The sequence below is a fragment of the Cryptomeria japonica genome, chromosome 7 (genome assembly GCF_030272615.1).
Source record: "Cryptomeria japonica chromosome 7, Sugi_1.0, whole genome shotgun sequence".
Lineage (NCBI taxonomy): Eukaryota > Viridiplantae > Streptophyta > Pinopsida > Cupressales > Cupressaceae > Cryptomeria > Cryptomeria japonica.
Window position 1 is genome coordinate 654,081,710 of NC_081411.1, and position 20,684 is coordinate 654,102,393.

Consider the following 20,684-nt stretch of genomic DNA (forward strand, 5'->3'; position numbering starts at 1 on the left):
AGATCTTAGTTGCATTTGCATATAGATCTTTTATCAGGTCACCCCTCATTGTTGGAGGTCATTCCAAGAGTCAATTGCTCAATGATCTGAGAGCAATCATGACTCAAGGAATCCTATGAGATAGAGAACAATATAATGGTTTTAAGAGGATATTGGTTTAAACTTGTTTAACTTGTTTTATCCTTCATATATAATGTTTCATTGGTATGCTTGTTCATTTAGTTCTTAATTGACCACTAACCATTCTTTCTAGGTATACATTTTTGGGGCCCATCGTGGGGCTTGTCCCCAAATTTTCAATCGTTTTGTACGTAGGTTGAAGACAATTTTCAAAAAGAATATCAAAACAATGCATAGGTGGGAAAGTATAGTGCATCCCATGGATATTCTAGTGCATATGACCTCTACTACAGTGCATCTAAAGGCTAGAGAAATGCATCTACACTTGTTTCTAATGCATAGGGGACCTTTCTAATCTAATCTGTTTTACTTTCTCTTAGCGCATAAAATCATTAGTATAGCGCATACCTGCCCCTAAGTAGCGCATGTGCTCTATGAATTAGCACATTTGTTCCATTTTGTAGTGCATATGATTTGTTTTCTAGCGCACCAGTTACAGACAAATGGCAATTTTTTGTAACACAAAGGAAATTCTAGGCTTGTCAGCCCACAATATTGACTAAATCTTTCAAAATGGTTTTGGAGGTGCTAATGTTTTATTGCAGGTCCAATGGAGGTAGATTAGTTTTTTTTACTTTACTTATTCAAACTTGGTAAAAATAATTTTCACTTTCTTTTATTGCACAAGTTAAATAGAATTCCACACTTTATTTTGGTGCAAAGTATAAAGAATCACATTTTCTTTTGGGCTATGAAAAGAACTTCATCTTTTCTTTCTTGCAAAAAGGTTAAAAAGAACAACAAAACAAACTTTTATTTTTTTGCAAGATTAGTTCACATTTCTCGTTGGTGCAAAGTAAAAAGAACAAAACAAATTTCTTTTTGTTACAAAGAGGTAAAAAGAATACTTCACACTTTTTTTTTTGCAAGGTAAAAAGAACAAGACATTTTTCCAAAGTTCAACTTCTTGATTTCTCAAAGTTTCATCATTGTAATTTATCATTTGCGATTTTTCTTTTGTTGACCAAGTTTCTTTCCACAAAAGATCAAAAACGGTTATCTTCTCATCATTGCTATCTTAGGTAAAATAAACATCATTTTTGTTGGATTTTTTTTTTGAAGTAGCATTTAGATCATTTTGCAATATTGGGGTAAAAAGAACAAGTGTTCATTGTGAATCAAAGGTGATAGGTATATTCTCTCCCCTTAACTAGGTGATCAAAAAGCCAAACTCACTGTTTATTCTCTTTCTTTCATTTTTGCAATAAGATAAATCCTTTAGTAGGTCCACCCTCTCGAGAAGCCCATAAGGCTAGTGAGAGGGGAACGAGTAATGCCAAATATTCCAACCCACTATAATCAAATGTGGATATGATGAAAATCATGTTCAACAGTTTTTCTTAGTCATTAGCCTTCCCCCAATATCCTTGAGATACTTAAAGCCTTTGTTCTAAAGGTTGGGAAGTCTCTCTCTCGAGTTTATCACTGAAGATCATATGAAAGCCTTACTAAGAACCTTAGAATTAGAAACCTCGCCGAGTTAGTATCCAAACATCCTTACTATCATAGTGCAAGGGTGGGGAAGAATCCGCCCCCAAGACACTCACCATATATCTCCCAAGAAAATGATCCAATTGAGGAGCAATCTTATTTTGTTCAAATTCTAGACAAAGACAAAAAAATGGGCTCACCTTAGGGTGTGATAGGGCTGTTTGAGCTGAAGGAGTATCGAGCTGTGGGCTATGATATTATTGATGATCCTTGAGATTAGAGAGTCTTATTGATGTGTCTTATTGTTCAAAACCAGTGAAAACAAAGGGGATTTGAAAACATCCTCAAAGAATATACACTTCATGTTTAGATTAGGATCAAAGATACTATTGTGTTCATGAGTATATTAGTGTTCTTGTTAAGTATCATAAGAACATCTTGCAAAAAAAACCCAACAAAGTCAGAGATCACTTCAAAACTTAGAAAATCTCATAGAGTAGCACATTTGACTATTTTTGTGGTGCATCAAACATTTCCTTTGGCAAATTAGATTTCTTAGTTGGCGCATTCGATCCAAACAGTGGCACATTTGAATAATTAAGTAGCTTATTCAACACAAACTGTGGCACATTTGATCAAAACTCTAGCACATATACATTAGCGCATTTGAGATAGAGGGTGTTTCTAAGCAGAATCTCAGAGATCTCAGACTTGATTAAGATACCCTTTTGGGGCTTCTCTTAGATTCAATTATCACAGAACAAATTCTCCAAAACAAATAAAAAAAATATGAACCAAGGGATCTAAGTTTTGTACTTTTTAACAATATCAAACATCAAATCCTAAGTGGAGTTATCCGAGTTGGTCAAAACAAATCTAGTTTCCAAAATCAGGATATCTCATCCTTCATTGGGAAACTTTATCACATCTTTTTGACATACTTAGTCATATCAATAGGGAAATATTGAACCCCCTATTTGACTTAGTGGAATTGAATATCAAAACAAAGTATTTATCAACCAATCCAAAACCAAAACTTTGATCATTTGTATGACTACCCCTCAACACTTAAAGAGGAAGAATCTTTGTCGGAAAACTGATTTGAAGAGAAAGAAACCTACCCAAGAGAAGTTCTCGAAGAAAATGAATTTTCTCTACATAAACTGCAAACTCCTTCTAAATCATTGTACTTTCTTGCACCATTTTCGTAAATATTCACATGGTAAAGGAATTGAGTTTGACGAAGAGTCCTTGAAAACACGTGCCTTCACACAAAGGTCAACATTATCATGCCTAAATTTTGGTGGCAAAATTAACTTAGCTTATCTACCTGAAGAGAAAATCACCTACTGAATCACATGCCCATTTGGACAAGATCCCAAAGATTGAAACAAAAGGAGATAGAAACGGAACCAAACATGTCATCCGAGGAAAAGCTTTGGAGTAGGTATCGAGAGATGAACGTAGAATATATAAGTGATGAACAAATTAAAGAATCCCAACAAGACCCCAAGTTCCAAAAATTCATGGAAGGGTTTCTAGAAAATGATAGAGACAAGTATCTATTAATGCTAAACAGTCATGGAGCCAAAATAACTTTTGATTTTGACCAAGATCAACCTAGGGCAAAACATAATAGAGAAGAAGCAGAACCAAACAACAACAACAATAACAACCCTTTGAATGCATTGACTCAGTAAATTCAAAATCTCCAATAACAAATGCAGGATATGCAAAGAGGAACAACAAGGAGGTATAACGTGGAAGACATTTGTCCCTATCCATTTGATAGGAGAATAATTATGCCTCCTTTTCCACTAAATAGTGAGATTCCAAAGTACGACAAATACAACGGCAAAACTGACCCACAAGATCATGTGAGGGAATTTTGCACTATGAGCCTGAAATTTGCACACAACGAAACTTACTTGATGAGGTTATTTTCATGAAGTTTAGGAGGACCAAGCATGGAATAGATCTCAAAAATCCCACCAAGAATTAGGACATTCAATGAGTTGGTAGACAAATTTGTGTCTCAATACTCATATAATATCCAACATGAAGTCACCATGCTCAATTTATGCAATACACGACAAAAGAGTGGCGAACTTTTTCTCACCCACTTACAAAGGTGGCGAAGATTGTTTTCAAGATATTCTCGAGAGATACCAGAAACAGAAAAAATGGACATCTTCATCAATACCGTAACTGCGGAAATATGTTATCAACTCCAATTACAATGTCCACCATCTTTTTTAAAGATGATTGAAAATGGTATCAAAATTGAGGAAGCTCTTATAAAAAAGGGAGTATTGAAATTCTGATAAATCCAAATTCTGGATGAGAAACAAGAACGTAGTCAATAATGGTGTAGTCGACATTCATAATGTAAAACCAAAACAACCTAGTATTGAACTTATTAGGAACTACATTGGTCAACAATCTAGACAACAACAAACCAAAAACATCCCCCGCACCATATCGAAGGAAATTTACATGTTTGGGCCAATCACTTGAGTCAACATTTCGAGAACTTTTGGCAAGCAAACTGATAACATTACCAGATACCAAACACTATGAACCACAAGTAAAACCATCATGGTGGAACGATGTACATCATTGTGAATACCATCGAAGCAAAGGGCATAAAACAAACGATTGTCAATGATCAAAGAATTTGGTCTAAGATTTACTAACAGTGGATGGACATAAAACTAATGATGATCATGAAGCATTTAAAAATCCATTTCCTAATTATGACAAAGGAACATCATCATCCTCAAACAACAAGGGGACCCATATAAATCATGTATACAACAACATCATTAATCAGATCTCAACGTATGACAATCATATCAATATTATTAAGATCAAAGACAAGCAAGAGAAAGTCCCGATAAATGTGAATATATGGGCCCAATCCAAGTATGTTTTGAAAGGAAACACTTCCAACATGTCCACTCCTCCGAAAGAGAAATATAGCTTGGTAGATCAATTGAAGAAAACACCATCCCAAATATCAATATTAGAGCTTCACAAGATCTCACTAGCACACAAGGATATTCTGGAGAAAGCCCTTGTTGACACTATGGTTCCAAATAACCTGGATATTGATGGATTCCAAGCCATGGTGGGCATTTAACCATGCCTTATAATTTGTCATTTTCTAAACATGATAATGTCTCTTTAAGTCATCTGCATAATACTCCACTCCATATTGAAGTCCTGGTCTATAAACATCGAGTGAAATAGGTACTAAAAAATGGAGGAGCCGCTCTAAATATTTGTACTCTAAAACTTATCCATGCATTGGGACTCTCATAATTAACCATCGATCCTAGGAAAAAGATAACAATAAAAGCATATGATGATGAATAAAGATCATCAAAACGGCTTGTGGTATTACCTATTCAAGTAGGACCAGTTCAGAGGGATACTCTCTGTCAAGTCTTGGACATAGACTTATCTTACAACATACTCTTGGGTCGTTCTTGGATCCATAAAATGTGGGAAGTACCATCTACATACCACTAGTGCCTAAAATTCCCATATAATGGACAAGAAATTTCCATCTCAGCAGACACTTATCCTCTTCAGTATTGCAGTAATCTCAAAGCAATTCAGAATGTTCTTGTACCACACAATAGGGAAGCTGTCGCTTCCACATCATTAAATAGTGAAGACCAACTCAAATCTGTATCCATAGATTTTGAGAAAAATATGACGTTAAAGGACAAACACATGGGAGAATACTCTTTTGAACCATCCATATGTCTATCAAAATTACCAATTTCACCAAGGTCTCATGGACAACCATCAACATCCAACCGAAAATCTTCATAACCCATCAAACTCTTTGATGGTATGTTTATCCAAGTAGGAACACTAGAAGATGGAACAAAAGACAAGGATGTTTTGAACTGGTTATACAAGGATGACGACGAGAAACAATGTTAAGTTTCACAATCCCAACAAAGAAATATGGCAATGAATTTAGAATCATGCAAAGGATGAGATACACGGGAAAAAGGTCCTATTGGCAAAAGAAAAGAGGGTATTCTAGAACCTATACATATTCCTACTCAAAGTGCTAAAGATAAATCAAGAATAGGCTTTGGTTAGGATATTCCAGTCTACAAGAAACAAACAAATCAACACCAACATCAGCAACAAAAGTCCACATGGCAACAAAATCGACAACAAGAGTCCTCACGACGACAACAACAGAAACATGAAATAGCACAACAAGAAGAAACATAAAAAGAAATCCAAAAGGGGCAAGATGAGGAATGTACACAACAACAAAAATCATTTTTCATTAGAAAAGCATAAGCAACTCAAAATTTCTATGAGCAATTCCATAAACTATAGGATAGGTTTGACACAAACTCTAATGAATGGGAATGGGATACTTGTTTTGATGTAACCGAAGACATTGATATATATGTAGTTCATACATATATGCCCATACTCTATGAAGAAGAAGGCTCAGGGTCTTGATCATTTGCATATGGACCACAACATATCTATGATGCTAGTGAGAATGAGCAGATGCGATACGAGACAAACAATCCTGAGGAGAGTACCATCATAGGCATTGATCTGATTAATAACATTTACAATGTCTCTATCATGACCCTTACAACATTATACCTTAATCCACCTAAATATTCCTTACCCCTTGTATATCTTAAACTAATAGACTGGGAACAACTTGAACAACTCAATATACCTATCTTCCCAAATGACGACACTATTGTCCATTACCTTTGTACAGTAAACCCTGAAACATGCTCTACCATAGAAACTCATAATGATATCTTCAACTAGGGGAGTGCCAATATTTTTAGTCTCAAAATAAATAAAACACAAGGATCTAATGGTGAAAACCATCTAATGGCAGTATTAGATCACAAAAAAGTAAAAAGAAAGGACGTATCCAATGGTGAAAACCTCTTTGAGGCGCCGATGGATGAAATACTTGACACTCTTCTTGAGCACCATCATGAGAGATTACCAATATTGATTGAGCCAACACAATCAATAAATATTGACACAACAGAGATAGCAAAGACTTTACATTTGGTTGCATCCTTGACAAATCAAGAGAGACCAAGTTTCACAAAGTTTTTCAAAGAAAAGCAAATCAACTTTGCCTAGTTGTATGCAGATATGTTGGGAGTGGTTCCAGATTTAATCATGCACCATTTATCCATAGCTCCAGGAGCTAAGCCTGTCAAATAGAAGTTAAGAAAAATGAATCCACATGAGGCACTACTAGTCAAAGCAAAACTAAGGAAACTATTGGATGTCGGTTTTATCCACCCAATCGACTATGCAGAGTGGATCTCTAACATAGTCCTTATTTCAAAATCTGACAAAAGTATGAGGATATGCACCGACTTCAGAGATCTAAACAAGGCTTATCCTAAGGATGATTTTCCTTTACCCAACATTGACACAATTGTAGATTTAACAATCAGACATGCCATGTTATCACTTATGGACGGTTTCTCGGGATATAATCAAATCAAAATAGCACCCGAAGACCAAGATAAAATAACATTCACATGTCCATTGGGTACCTATTGCTGGAACATAATGCCTTTTGGCTTAAAGACCCATCAACGAGCAATTACCATAATATTTCATGATATGATGCACACATTCATGGAAGATATGTAGATGGCCTATTAATGAAATCATTTAAAAGAGAAGGACATTTGGAGATTCTTGACAAAATCTTTCAAAGGCTATAACAATTCAATGTGCGACTGAACCCAAAAAATGTGTGTTCAATGTAACGTTTAGAAAATGATTAGGATACATAGTATCAGAAAAGGGCATCGAGGTAAATCCTATGGAAGTACAAGCAATCATGGAGATGCCACCTCTTATAAATATCAGTCAGCTAAGATCTCTATAGGGATGAATACAATCCATCAGAAGATTCATTGCTCAACTAATCGACAAGTGCCTCCCTTTCACTCACCTACTCCACAAGAATGTTCCTTTCATATGGGAGGATAGATGTTCATAATAATTCCACTAATTAAAGAAGTACCTAATGAATCCCCCCATATTGGTGCCACCAATAGCTGACAAACATCTACTTCTCTACATATCAGCCACTGAGGTATCTTTAGTAGCTTTATTAGCACAGGAGGATTCAATAGGAAAAGAAAGAGCAATCTACTACATCAACAAACCATTGAATGGATATGAGCTCAACTATACCCTCATTGAAAAGGCTTGTTTAGTTGTGGTGTTCACTTTTCAAAAGTTTTGACACTATATGCTAGCTCACACAATCAACTAATAGCAAAAATAGACCCATTAAAGTATCTACTCAACAAAACTTATTTAATAGGAAGACTAGCTAAATGGATGATGATTTTGAGAGAATTTGACATTCAGTACACATACAAAAGAGCAATCAAAGGTCAATACATAGAAGATCAGTTAGTAGAAGCCCCATTACAAGACAATCATCCAATGCATGTTGAATTTCTACACATAGATATCTTGACAGTCACAACACAACCATGGGTTTTGTACTTTGATGGATCATACACACAACATGGATCAGGTACCGACATCCTATTCGTCACTCCACAAGGACACACCATCCCACAATCTTACAAATTAATGTTCCCTTGCATAAACAACATAGCTGAGTATGAAGCCCTAGTCACAAGAATCAAGGTGGAAGTAGAATGAAAGATCACAGAGTTATAGGTCTATGGAGACTCCCAATTAGTCATCAATCAGGTTAATGATGACTATCAAACAAAGGATGACAAGATGATGCTATACAAAAGAATGGTGGATGACTTCAAGAAATACTTTGTGGGTATCAAATTCGAATAGATCCCCAGGCTAGATAACAAAGCTGCAGATGCTATGGAAACCATTGCCTCACTCCTACAAATACCAAAAAAACAAAATCGTTAAGAGTTCCTTGTGGAGCAATTGTTTTCCCCTTCCTATGACAGTCCTGAATCCCAAGTCATATGCCATCTAGTTGGTTCTTACTCACCACTCTATGGGAAGATCTATGCTTACCTAAAAGATAATACCCTTCTACCGGATCTATCTAGGAACCATAAACACAACTTTATATGTCAAGAAACTCGTTATACCCTAACCGCTAATACACTTTATAGACGAGGTCTCTATGGTACTCTCCTTTGATGTCTTGATCGTAATGAATCTGAACTTGCCTTAAAAGAAATTCACAAAGGTATTTGTGGAACAAATTCAATTAGTTATACTCTAGCCAAGAAACTTTGAAGGATGGGGTATTATTGGCCAACCATGGAAAAAGTGATGTAGAGTGGATTGTCTCTCACTGGTTTGTGCTACCTTGTCTAAGTATCTCCTCCAAGCTACACAAGAACCATCAAATGATTTTACACCTCACACCCTCCAAGGGTATGTAAGACTTAACCTCTTTGAACTTCACAAGGTCCTTAGGATAGGATAATCTCTTGTTGTTTTGTGAGTTACATTTTCTTGCTTCAGAGACCTTGTTTTCCCACACTCTTTCACACTCAACCTGAGAGTTCAATCCCTCTACCACAAGATCTTCATTCCCCACACTAAACACATTAGGATATATGAATCTATATGGATTCCCAACCCTATTCCTTACTCATGAGCTTTTGACGCTTACCGGTTTGGTGTTTTACAGACAAACTACACTTTTAGGCCTAACCAGTTCTAGTAGCCCAGTCAACGAGGTATTCAGCACTCACTGGTTAAAATTCCTGAACAACCCTATGAACTCTTTGTCATTATAGACACCCTTTTGGAGTTTACATATGATATCTCAAAACCAGAGGTGGGTTTTGTCACTAACATATCTAACCCTTACTGGTTAACTAGGCCTAATTGCCCCTTTCTAGGCCTTAAAAATAGGGATTGGTTAAAACTCCTTCATCGGTCTGATTGCCTGAGTGAATTTATGATATTTTGTTGTCTCTACTTCCATATTTAATTACAAACTAATCACACTTCACTTCCACCCACCGGATTCACCCAAGTAGGGCCTTTTATCCATGATTCCTAACGCTTACCAACTCAATGTGCCAAGCTTAGGGTATGGTGACAAATCTCTGATTTGGCTTCCACTGTCTCAAAGCCAAAAATAAAACATTAAATACATTGCAACCTAACATTCCACAAGGTTTCAAAGTGTGAATCCACCATGGAATGTTAGGTTGGAGCCATTTTGCTCTCAAAACCCTGGTTTTTTAGGGCTCTTGGACCCGCTTGCAACAAAATTGAGTTTATTCACAAACTACAACACTTCAAGACTCCAAATAAAAAACAAAATGAAGCTAAAACACCAGACTAATAATCCATGTCCCTATTTTGGGATGCTCGATCCATACAGGTCGTACAACTTGTAAAGAACAACAAAACTCAGTAGAACACACACAAATTGGAAACCAAATCTTGTTTATTTGCTTCAGATCTTCAACAACCTTCAACAACTATTTATCATTGGTCTTTCCAAGCCTTTATACTGGCCTTGGAGTAGTTACAAATGCTCACAACTGATTGTGTCAACCAACTAATTGTTGGAGTATGAAAATGTTGCAAAGTTGCTATGAGCAACTTTTGCAACTTTGCTCAAACACAAACTTGGTCACTCTCAAGTGACTCATATGACCTTAACAATCTCAAACCAACATCAACCGACCTACATTAACCCAAAAACAACTTATCCTATTAAGTTCTCTACCTAGCACCCTTAAGAGCTCACATGCCAATAATTCCCAAACAAAGACTCTTAGGGCCCTTACAATCATTTGAGTACACTCTTAATGGCCTCTTGGACTTATTACAAAACTAAAAACATGATTCCAACATCCTGGAAACAAACTCAACAAAAATTGCTAAGTGCCCCTGCATTATACTCCCAGGGTAGGAAAAACTCAAGTCCCTTGAGTGGATATGGCTTGAACAGTGGTTCCATTCTTTAGTATATCTCCTTCAGACATCCATGTAGCTTCAGATTCAGGGAGACCTATCCAATTAACTAAGTAGTCTCTATAGACTCCTATCCTAGTCCTTTTGACAATCTTGGAATCCAAAATGCAGTCCAATGTCACCAGTTGTCTTGGAGGTAGGTCTTGTATCCAATCTACTTCTTCATTAGTAGTAGTCTCTTTTTGGTTTGTAGCTAATTGAGTTCCCTTATACTGGAACAAATCATATACATTAAAGATTGGTGATATTCCCAAGTTTGGTGGTAGTTCCACCTCATAGGCATTGTTGCCAAGCTTATGCACAACCTTAAGAGGTCCAATCTTCTTCATGCATAGCTTGCTAGGCTATCCCTTAGGAAGTCTCTCTTTCCTCAAATAGGCCATAACCAGATCACCTACCTGGTAGTGGAATTCTCTTCTTGTTTTGTTTGCTTCCATCTTGTATTTCTCATTGTTATGCTGAAATGTTTTCTTGACTTGTTCATGGATCTCCTTCATATTCTTTGCAAAGTTTTCACCTTGAGCACTCCTATTGTCCATAGAACTGAGGTCTCTGAGTTCTAAAATACACCTTGGATGACATCCATATACAATCTCAAATGGACTCCGACCTGTGCTTCTATTGACAAAGTCATTGTAGGCATACTCTTCTTGTCCCAATACTAGATCCCAAACTTGACCATGTTGTTTGGTGAGACATCTCATTAAATCACCCTTGGACCTATTTACTACTTCATTTTGATCATCAGACTGTGGATGATGTGCAAATGAAAAAGAAAGGTTAGTACCAAGTTTCTTCCACAAGGTTCGTCAAAAGTGGCTCACAAATTTTGTATCTCTATCACTCATAATACTAAATGGTAAACCATGGATCCTCACAATCTCTTTGAAGAACAACCCTGCTATGTAGGAGGCATCATTAGTGCATTTTCAAGGCACAAAGTGCACCATCTTTCTGAATCTATCCACTATGACATAGACATTGTCATATCCTCTTGGAGTTCTAGGTAAACCAAGAACAAAGTCCATACTCACACACTCCCATGGCCTTGTTGGTATGGCTAGAGGCTGATATAAAACGACATTTCTGGAGGTACCCTTAGCCCTTTGAAAAATAGCACATTTCTCCACAAACTTCCTAACATCTGACTGTAGTCTAGGCCAATGGTAGAACCTGCCAACCTGCTCTAAGGTCTTGTCAAGACCAAAATGTTCACTTAGACTACCTTGATGCTTCTCCTTGATGATATTGTCTCTCATAGAGAATTGTGGTATGTAAAGTAGGTGTCCTTTAAACAATAAGCCTTCCTACAACTTAAAATCATAATAGGCTACATGACAAGCATTAGCAAACTTTGAGCAAACATCATATGCTTCACTAAAATCTTTGTCACTTTGATAGAGATCTTTGAGGTCATTTAACCCCACACTTTGTAGCTGTACTTCTTGAATAGTTAGAACCCTTCTACTTAAGGCATCTGCTACCTTATTAGTGACTCCTTTCTTGTGCTTGATGGAAAAGGTGTAGGCCTACAAATACTCAACCCACTTGAGGTGTCTTTGATTCAATTTCTCTTGCCCATTCAAAAAACTAAGTGCATGATTATCAATGTAGCCTATGAACTCTTTAGGTAATAGATAATGCCGCCACTTCTTGAGTTCTTGCACTATGGAATATAACTCTAGATCATAGGCGGAATAATTTTGTTTTGCCTCATTGAGCTTCTCAGATAAAAATGCAATCGGGTGACCTTATTGGTTCAGAATGACCCCTATAGCCAATTTGCTGGCATCACATTCCACAGTGAAGAGATGATTAAAATCAGGGAGCCTAAGGTAAGGAAGTTCTGATACCTTTTGTTTTAACAACTCAAACCCCTTGTCTGCTGCACTAGTCCACTTAAACTGACATTTTATCCCACCTTTGATGGTGTTAAAGATAGGTGCACTCACATGGCTAAAACCTCTAATGAATTTCCTATAAAAATAATCTAAACCATGGAAACTTCTCACATCTCCTATTGACTTAGGAGTAGGCCAATTTACTATTGTTGGTATTTTGGTATGGTTTTGTCATTGATGTCAACACCTACTATCACTTATCAACTCTGGCACTTTGAAGAATTGGCAATGTTCACCAGCAAGCAACTGACTTATGCACAGTCACCGGTATCTGGTACACCGACAAGATATAATGTTCACCGAAACCTGGAATGGCATGGAAAACACCTGGTTATGTTGAAGACATCGTTTGGACACTTTGTCTTGGAGATTTGTTCATTGGCATATTCATATTTGCATATTTGCTGTTACCGACAAATAGGTCCAGATCATTCACTGACAGGCTTATCTATTCCAGACCAGCACGACACGCTATGGAGATATTTTATTAATGTTATAATTGCATTGAGCCGACATGATGAATCAATTATTGCATCAGATATTGTTTTATTTGTAAAATGATTTTATTGTAATATCCTTTTGAGCTGACCTACTAAAATTGGTCTTAGGTTATGATATAAATGTAAGATCTTATTTGTAAGATCAATGTGGAATGCAAAAGAGAAATTGTGTGAGGGTATATGCAAGAATAAGCAGAGCTATACACACTTACATCATTTGAAGGTTGAAGAAGGGTTTTTGTGAAGACAATCAGAACTAATCCAACATAGTAAGATGCTATTTTGAGCAGTACACCCTTATTGGATTTAACCATCCAATTGTAGTCAGTGTGACTCCTATTTGTGTTTGAGCAGTGAGCTCTAGGTGCTTGGCTTTTCTACATGTGCAGACCCCATTTGTATACACATACTATCTACAATAGTATCATCTGATTGTGGGTAAGGTTTCCCACCATGGTTTTTCCCCTTACAGGGTTTCCACGTACAAATATTGGTGTTATGTGTTGTGGATGTTATTGTCTTTCTGTTTCATGCATTAATCTTTACTGGTACTATAATTAACTGATAAAACTATCTACCAACATACAAGTTTGGTTCACCGGTATTAAGCATTATAGTTGGTTAAGTTGTTTTGGTTTGAATTTATTTGACAACTGATTCACTCCCCCCCTCTCAGTTGTCCCCAAGACCTAACAACTATTGCTTCCACTTTTGATGGATCCATTTTTAAACAACCTTGAGAAAATACACAACCAAGATACACCATTTCATTTTTGAAAAAATCACATTCATCCAAGTTGATCATCAACTTTTCTTGATGTAGCTTCCTCAAAATGTGATTTAGATGTTTGATATGCTCCTCCTTTGATCTGCTAAAAATCAGAATGTCATCAAGATAAACAATGACAAACTTACCAATGAACTTTGCAAGAACCTCATTCATGAGTCTCATGAAGGTGATGGGTGCATTTGTGAGCCCAAAGGGCATCACTAACCATTCATATAACCCCTCATTCATTTTAAAGGTTGTCTTCCATTCATCACCAGGTCTGATCCTAATTTGATGATAACTTGATTTCAAATCTACCTTAGAAAAGTAGAAAGCTCCACCTAGGTAGTCCATTAGATCCTCAATCCTCGGCATTGGAAACCGATATCTAATTGTGATTTTGTTTATGGCCCTTGAATCAGTGCACATCCTCCACTTACCATATTTCTTAGGTGCCAAACTAGTAGGAAGTTCACATGGACTTAAACTCTTCTTTATCAACCCCTTATCCAGAAATTCATGCACTTGCTTTGCTATTTCCTCATTTTGAGTAGGTGTCATTTTGTAAGAAGCTTTGTTTGGCAAAGTTGAAATAGGTATGAGGTCTATCTGATGGTTAACATCTCTCATTGGGGGTAAGGCATCCTATATCTCATTGAAAACTATGTCTTCGTACCGGTCTAGTAAGGTCTGCACCTCTTGCGGTATCATTGGTTTGGTTTTAGTCTTTGTTCCTTCTTTAGGTTTCACTATAAGAGCACATCCTTGGTTCCCTTCATGATTCAACAATTTCAAGAACTCTTTCCCACTGAGCAACATAACACTTGATCCAACATGTCTTTCTTCTCCTTGATCAATCAAAGGATCCATTTGAAACTTTCTACCCTCCTTGGTGATAACATAGGAATTCTTCTCACCATCATGTATGACTTTGACATCATACTGCCAAGGGTATCCTAACAGCAGGTGACATGCATGTATGGGTAATGTGTCACACAAAACACTATCCTTGTAATCTCCTATTTCAAAATCTACCCAAGCTTGCTCATCTATAAGCACATGCCGACCTTTACTCAACCAAGATACCTTATAGGGGGTGGTATGTGGCAACCTTTTCAATTTTAGTTTGTCTACCATCTCAACTACTACAATGTTCTTAGTAGAACCTGAATATAATATAACTTTACAAATCTTACCATGAGATCTGCAGGTGGTTTTGAAAAGTGTCTTCCATTGTGTAGGTTCTTTGGACTATGGTACCTTCAACAAGGTCCTTCTTAGCATCAGGTTCTCTCCATCTAGGACTGGTTTTGTCTTGCTAATTGGTGAGGTAACACATTGACAAGGCTCTTTTTGCATTAACTGAGTTCTCCTGTCTCCCATGTGAGAGCTTGAAGTCTTTTCAGGACCTGGGCTCATGGTATGCCCCACTTGATGATAATGGTAGCATTTTCCAGTGAAGACTGTGGTTCCTCTTCCCGAATTGCCAAAGCTGCCTCTATATTAATTTCTCCCTCTAGAGTTACCTCTAAACTATCCTCCTTTGTTAGGATTATCAACACCATTCTCTGATTGATTGCCTTCATCATTCTTGATGGGATTATAGCCCCTTCCAAAGGTGCCTCTTCCTCTGTAACCTCTGCCACCTCAGCCCCTTTGATTATGTTCACCTTTCCTTTTGATCTTATCTTTTGCTCTCAAGGCTAATTGAAAGCATTTATGGACTGTGTCAGGTGCTATCATGCTGATCTCATCTTGAATGATTTGTCTAAGGCCATTTAAGTACCTTAAAACCTTCTCCACTTCTTCCTCTTTCTTCCTATCTCTTAGGGTAAGTTTTTTGAGCTCCTCTATATATGCACTCACATCCATTTCTCTTTGTTTCAAATTCCGCAACTTCTTGTGCATCTGCACCTTATAATCTATCGGTAAGAATTGAGTTTTAATCCTCATCTTCATTCTCTCCCAAGAGATGATCTTCTTTCTCCTGATTTGTTCTCTTTCTTCTTGCATCATGTTCCACCATACTGGGGCTGATCCCTTCAATCTTGACTTGGCCAAATTGACCCTCTTTTCTTCTGCAACTCCCTTGTATTCAAAATGATTGTTCAAGGCTTCTAACCAATCGAATAACTCTTCACCATTTAGGCTTCCATTGCAGATAGGTAGACCTTCTATGTTGTCTTTATTGAGTGACTTGAGGGCATCCAAGAAGATCTGTCGATCTTTGTCCAACTCCTTTTTTGTTATGATCCCTATTACTTCTGCATCTTCGTCATCAGTTTCATCACCTCATTCAGTGACTTTGCCCTTGCCTTTCTTGGTTTCTTGCTCCCAGGCTTCACTAAGTATGTCTTAGACCAACTTCCTGATGGCCTCTTGGCTCATTGCCTTTGGTGTCATGTTGTTGGCTTCTGAATCTACCTTTGGGTTTGAAATACACCACTTTGTTCAATCAATTGGCTCTGATACCAATCTAATGTAAAGTTGATTGTCTCTCACCGGTTTGTACTACCTTGTCTAAGTATCTCCTCCAAGCTACATAAGAACCATCCAATTATTCTACACCTCACACCCTCCAAGGATCTACAAGAATTATCCTCTCTGACCTTCCTAAGCTCCTTAGGCTAGGATAAGCTCTTGTTGTTTTGTGAGTTCCATTTTCTTGCTTCGGAGACCTTGTTTTCCCACACTCTTTCACACTCAACCTGAGAGTTCAACCCATCTACCACAATATATTCATTCCCCACACTATAGACAATAGGATGGATGACTTTGGATGGATTCCCAACCCTATTCATTACTCAGGAGCTTTTGACACTTACCGATTTGGCGTTTTACAAACAAACTGCACTTTTAGGCCTAACCGGTTCTGGTAGCCCAGTCAACGAGGTATTCTACACTCACCGGTTAAACTTCCTGAACAACCCTATGAAATTTTTGTCATTACAGACACCCTTTTGGAGTGTACATACGATATCTCAAAATCGGAGGTGGGTTTTGTCACTAACATATCTAACCCTTATCGGTTAACTAGGCCTAATTGCCCCTTTCTAGGCCTTAAAAATAGGGATTGGTTAAAACTCCTTCATCGATCTGATTGCTTGAGTAAATTGATGATATTTTGGGGTATGTGCTTCCATATGGAATTCCAAACCAATCATACTTCACTTCCACCCACCAGATTCACCCAATTAGGGTCTGTTATCCATGATTCCTAACGCTTGCCAACTCAACGTGCCAAGCTTAGGGTATGGTGGCAAATCTCCGATTTGGATTCCCCCTGTCTCAAATCCAAAAAGAAAACATAAAATAAATTTCAACCTAACATTCCACAAGGTTTTAGAGTGGGAATCCACCATGGAACGTTAGTTTGGAGCCATTTTTCTCTCAAAACCCTGGTTTTTAGGGCTCTTGGACCTGCCTGCAATAAAATGGAGTTTATTCACAAACTACAACACTTCAAGACTCCAAATAAAAAATAAAATGAAGCTAAAATAGAAATAATAATCCATGTCCCTATTTTGGGATGCTCAATCCGTACAGGCTATACAACTTGCAAAGAACAACAAAACTCGGTAGAACACACACAAATGGGAAACCAAATCTTGTTTATTTGCTTCAGATCTTCAACAACCTTCAAAAACTATCTGTCATAAGTCTTTCCAAGCCTTATACTAGCCTTGGAGTATTTACAAATGCTCATAGATGATTGTGTCAATGAGCTAACCATTGGGGTATGAAAATGTTGCAAAGTTGTTATGAGCAACTTTTGCAAATTGTTGCATAGGTGAGAAACTTTGCTCAAACCCAAACTTGGTCACTCTCAAATGACTCATATGACCTTAAAAATATCAAAACAACATCAACCAACCTACATCAACCCAAAAACAACTCATGCTATTAAGTGCTCTACCTGGCACCCTTAGGAGCTCACATGCCAACAATGACCAAACAAAGACTCTTAGGGCCCTTACAATCATTTGAGAACACTCTTAATGGCCTCTTGGCCTTATTACAAAACTAAAAAAATGATTCCAACATCCTGGAAACAAACTCAACAAAAATTGCTAAGTGCCCCTGCACCAAAAATAATCCTACAAATTTGCTAGAAAATGCCCGAAATGCCAAATCCATGGCAATCTTATACATGCACTGAAACAAGAGCTACAACCATTCACCACATCATGACCTTTTTGTTAGTGGGGACTTGACCTCGTGGGAAAGATTCATCCCTCCCCATCCAATGGAGAAAAGTTCATAGTCATGACCATTGAATATTTTACAAAATGGATTGAGGCTGTTCCATTAGCTCTTATTACCAACAAGCAAATATCATCCTTCATCTTGAAATATCTCATTTGTCAGTATGGCATCCCCATCTCCATTATCACTGATAATGGTAGACCTTTAAAAAATTAAGATGTGCAGGAACTTTGCAACAAATTCCATAGCCAACATCTCTTCTCCACACCGTATTATCCTCAAGGAATGACCAAGCAGAGGCTTCAAAGAAAACTATTTTGAAAATCCTAAAGAAAATAATGAATGGTGTTGGTCATGATGGAATGTCCAACTCAATCCTACCTTGTGGGCATACTGAACTAGCATCCGCACACCAACAAGAGCCACACCATACTCATTTGTGTATGGATCAAAGGCCATTTTACCCATTGAGGCTCAAAAACTATCACTTAGAGTATCACTGAAAGGACTCATTCCAGATGAGGAATACAAAGTAAACCAACTGCAATAATTAGAATTGTTGGATGAACACTGTCAACATGTTTTTGATCACCTCAAAGCCTACCAAAAATGCATGTGGAGGAGTTACAACCATAGAGTAAAACCAAGGGCATTTCAAATCGGTGACTTGGTATTAAAAGGAAATCCCCACAATCAACAGGATCGAGAAAAGAAAGGAAAGTTTGAGCCAAACTGGCTTGGTCCTTTTGTCATCATAACAACATATGGATCAGGAGCATATCAACTCTCTACATCAGAAGGGGACCTGTTTGACGAACCTATCAACAAAATTCATCTCAAGAGGTTCTATAGATGAGTTATCTAATGCACAAAAAACAACAAAATAAAAATAAAAAAAGAAATAAAATACAAAAAAAAATCAAAAAAATCACAAAAGTACAATAAAAGCAAGTGGTGAAAACCTGGCAACAAGTGTTGTTTGTGATGGGTCGACTCTTCTATCTATTAGTACATAAATCATAGCTTTTGCATCCATATGATCTCAACCATGTTGGCATTTTCATGAATATTGCATTAATGATATGTTATGTTGTCATTGATGTCAATTGAACCGGTAGTGATGTTGTTGATATTGTTGATATTGTCTTGTAACTGGTAGGAAGAGCTTTGTGAAGGTTATTGTAAACCGGTATGTAAGTTTGTGAGTTGAACCGGTAATTCAAGTAAAAGGTTTAACGCTTTCTATGTTATGTAACCTGTAAACCCTACCAGTTATTTTTGTTAAACCCTAACTGATTAAGGTTGTTGAATTGGTTATGTTGGCTGAGCGGTAATGATGGTGACACGTAAGGTCATTGTATGAAGACAAGTTCAAAATGTTTTGGCGCATTTGTTTGTCTAGGGAATGAATAAAATGTATTGCATCTAATGCAAAATGCGTGATGAGTTACTGAGCTCGATGAAGCGGTAATCAAGGAGTGGTTGAGGTTTTCTTGATTGATGTGTAGAGATTGCTATGAAATCCAATAGTCATGCTTGTACCGACTTGTTTGTAATCTCTATGAGAGGATTAGATTTTTGTTGTGTTACCGACCTAATTGATTTGTATTTAAGGTCGATGTTGTTGTTTTGTTGAGTGTTGGCAAAAGTTGGCAGAAATCAGTTGAGTGTATGATTGCCGAACTAGAGAATGAGTCTACAGTTTGAGTAAATTTAGATAGAAGCTTAAATGGATCTGATCAAGCAAATGTAGTGCTATTCAGATAGATCAAGAAACTCCTATTGTTTTCTAACAATTATAGTAGAATTGAAATCCCCTAATCGGGTAAGCTCTAACAAGCTTGGTTACTTATTAAATCCTTTAACAAGGTGGTCCATTAGATTGGATTTTCAAATCCTCTATTGAGGTTACTCCTTACAGGGTATTTGCTTCTAATAAGGAACTTGTAGTCAATCCCTTAACTGGGCGATTCCTAACAGGATCAGTTCTTAATAGGACTTTTGTAAAAGCTTTAATAGGTTTGGCTCCTAACAGGGCAAACTTTAGAAGAGTTCAGATATTATCTTGTGAGTCTCATCTCACCGTGGTTTTTACCTATTTGGGTTTTCCATGTATAAATACTTATGTCATGTGGTGAATGTTTTGTGGTTACGATCTTATTGTGATTTGATTAACTATTTATGATAAGGCATGGTAACCGGATGCATTGAGAAGTGAAGTATTGACATATGATAAAGCATTTGGATGATTACAAGTTAAATGATGTTTACTGTTAAGTTGTTGTAACAGTCAACCAATATTATTATGAGTATTGATCTTGACCGTGGTATTTAATTGATAAGATTACTTTGCATGTTTGAGTTTGGGAAGTTTTTATTAGTTTTTTTTGTTACTGATTCACCCCCCTCTCAGTAATCTACCGGATATTTATTCTTTCATCATACAATCAATTGGTATCATAGAAGCTTAGGTCCTCTGAGGTCTAAGCCTAATAGCTTGAGGAAAATATCTGCTAGATCATGATGAAGAAGGAAGGTTCGAAGTTCAATAGAGAAAACTATAGGATGTGGAGCAACAAAATGCAAATTTACATCAAGAGTCTGGGAAGTCAGTATTGGGGTCATATAGATAATAAGTATATTGCACCTGCTGGAATTATTACCGATGATTAGAAGAAAGAACAACAAGAAAATCATCAA